General features: G+C 62.5%; 1 protein-coding gene across 2 annotated transcripts in view; it reads left to right on the forward strand.

Moving 5' to 3' along the window:
* Positions 1-938: 938 nt before the first annotated feature.
* Positions 939-2,542, forward strand: part of PPARGC1A (PPARG coactivator 1 alpha) — an 804,378-nt gene continuing 802,774 nt past the window's right edge. For both annotated transcript variants that reach the window (XM_004375139.2, XM_004375137.2), the window contains exon 1: positions 939-1,314. The gene's annotated coding sequence lies outside the window, so the exon portion shown is untranslated. The remainder of the gene's footprint in view (positions 1,315-2,542) is intronic.

Consider the following 2,542-nt stretch of genomic DNA (forward strand, 5'->3'; position numbering starts at 1 on the left):
AGAAGCTACAAAATCCTTCTTGTTTGAACTGTTAAATTAACAGAATGCCAAACGAGAGATGGAAAAGCCCATTAAAAGTCATCTAGGCTTTCTTCCTGCTGGGGCAGTATTGTCCCCTAAATCCACTTTCCAGTTCTCTCGGCCTAGCCTAGTTTGATGTGTAGCACTGACTTAGCTTAACTATAGCAACCGGCGAAAGGAAGTGGGTTTGCATTTGGGATGGAAGGAGGCGGCCACGGGTGTGTATGCTTGCGTGTGCGTGTGTGTGCGCGCGCGTGAGGGGGGCGAGAGGCACCGGGAAAGAAAGAAAATCGAGACATATCAACTGTGTGAAAATCATTTCCCTGTGCCTGGAAGAGCCGGCTCTGCACGGGAAAGCAATTTTAGGAATTCAAAAAATTTTCAGAGAGAGTGGGAGCCAGGCTTGCCAGCCGGGTGCAGGTCGCAGCAGAAGATCTGTGAGTCTCTGTGGGCATCTGTCATTCCCCCTCTTCGGCTCCGGGCGGCCCCTTGTCCACCTACCCACCTGCCGGCCGCCGCACCCGCGCCCCCTACCGTCCCGGGGCGCGCACGGCCCTGTTGGGCGGGTGCTGAAGGATAGAAGAGCCGCGGGCAGGCCGCGGGGGCTGCAAAGGTCGGGCGGCGCGGGCTGATTTAGTGGCCGGGGCTGTAGTACAGGCTGTCCCCGGCAGCCGGCGGAGTCAGCGCGCCCACGTGACGGCCCCGGCTCTCCGGTGAGCTCCCCAAACAGACGCACACTCAGCCACACGCGCGCACACACACACACGCACGCACCCCCGCGCGCACACGCTCGCCCGCCTGCTCTGCCTCTGCGCCCTCCATCCCGGCTCGCTCATTCTCTCGCCCTGTCGCTTCCCCTGCGGTCTCTCTCTCTGCGCGCACACACCACACACACGCACACGCACACACACGCGCGCACACACGCAGCCGGCACAGGCGGCGGCGGCGGCTGCCCAAGTCAGGACGAACCTCTCTAGGTACCGTCTTGAGCAGGCGGCGGCGGCGGCGGCGGCAGCCCGAGCATCCCTTCTCGCCCGGAGAGGGAGTTTCCGTTCCCTCTGCCGTTCCCTCCCCCCTCCTTTTATTTTCGAGAGAATTTCTTCTTCGATTATTGGTTTCATTTGATTTTGAAAAATTTTGGTTGCTTTTGTGTGTGTGCTTTTTTTTTTTTTTTCTTTCTTTCCTCATTTTATTTGCATCCAGAGCATGGCGGGCTGCGGGCTGTCGGAAGACACCTTCTTCTCTTCCTTCTTTTACAACTACGACTCCTCCTGGGAAACCTCTTCCAACCAGGTAAGGGGTGGCTCGGTGTCGGGCGGCGTCGCGCCCTGTGCCCCCAGCCGCGCTCTCACTTGGCACTCGGCGGGGAGGCAGAGGCTCGGAGGGGGTGGGAGGATGGGGGGCCAAGTGGGTCGCACTGTCTGGGTCAGTGCCAACCGGCGCCAGGAGGCGCTCCCCCCCACCCCCAGGCCACCAGCGCTAGCTCTCTGGTCGGCAGGGTCTGTTGCGTCCCTCTCGTGTCCAATCTGCCATCGACACCCCCCACCACCACCTCCCAGCCCAGCGGGAACCCGAGAAAGAGGCAGGAGTCGGCGCGTTACCCCGAACAACTCCAGACAAAACCAGGGAACTCGAGCGCAACCTTCCCCAAGTCGCTGCAGGCGCCGCGCCCCTGTGCGCCCGGAGCCTGGCCACCCTCCAGTTGCGCCGAGGGGCTGCGGAGCCGCGAGCCCCCCGCGACGTGCTGCCCCCTTCTACTCCCCCCGGCCCCGAGCCACTGCTTCCCCTAAAATGGCTGCATTCGCAAGTAGAGGCGTCCCATGACCCCGAGGAGGAAGGTGCAGAGTGGAGGCTCCGCTGCCCGTGACCCCGTGGCTCCCCGGGCGCACACACTCACCCCCAAACACACACACTTAACTTTGATGACTGTGCAATGCAGTCCGGCTGCATCGCTCCCTCGACGCTCCCCGCCGCCGGCTTCTAGGTGTGCGTGTCGATGTGACTCTGGGGGCCCCGGGAGGGTGGGAGCAGACGCCGAGGGAGGTGCGTGGAAGGAGATGGGTGTCCGCGGGCCACTGGGAACCTGGAGAGAGACAGGCGTGTGCTCAGTGTCTAGGGGTGCAAAAGCTATTCTGGGAGCCAGGGCGAGAAAGAGAGGAAAAATGCCTTTTAATTAAATAACTGTTGTAGTCTGCTGCCCCCACCGCTTGTTTGGTGAAAGTCTACAGGCATCTGTCATCTCCAAACTACACCTGGAAGTGGAGCTGGGATCGAGGGTGGGGTGTGTGTGTGTGTGTGCGTGTGTGTGTGTGCGTGTGTGTGCGTGCGCGCGCGCGCGCGCGTGTGCCGGGCCTGGGAAAGTTGGGGCGGGAGGCGAGGTGAAGGAGCTGTGGCGAAGGCAGCAGCCACTCGGTGGGCGGTCCGGGACGCGGGGGATTCCCGGGCCGGCGGAGCGCGCGCCGCGGGGGGAGCAGCTGGCGGCGGTGAAGGGGTGTCGAGGAAAGAGCTCCGCTCGGCCGCC

This window comes from Trichechus manatus, unplaced genomic scaffold, assembly GCF_000243295.1.
Source record: "Trichechus manatus latirostris isolate Lorelei unplaced genomic scaffold, TriManLat1.0 scaffold00034, whole genome shotgun sequence".
Classification (NCBI taxonomy): domain Eukaryota; kingdom Metazoa; phylum Chordata; class Mammalia; order Sirenia; family Trichechidae; genus Trichechus; species Trichechus manatus.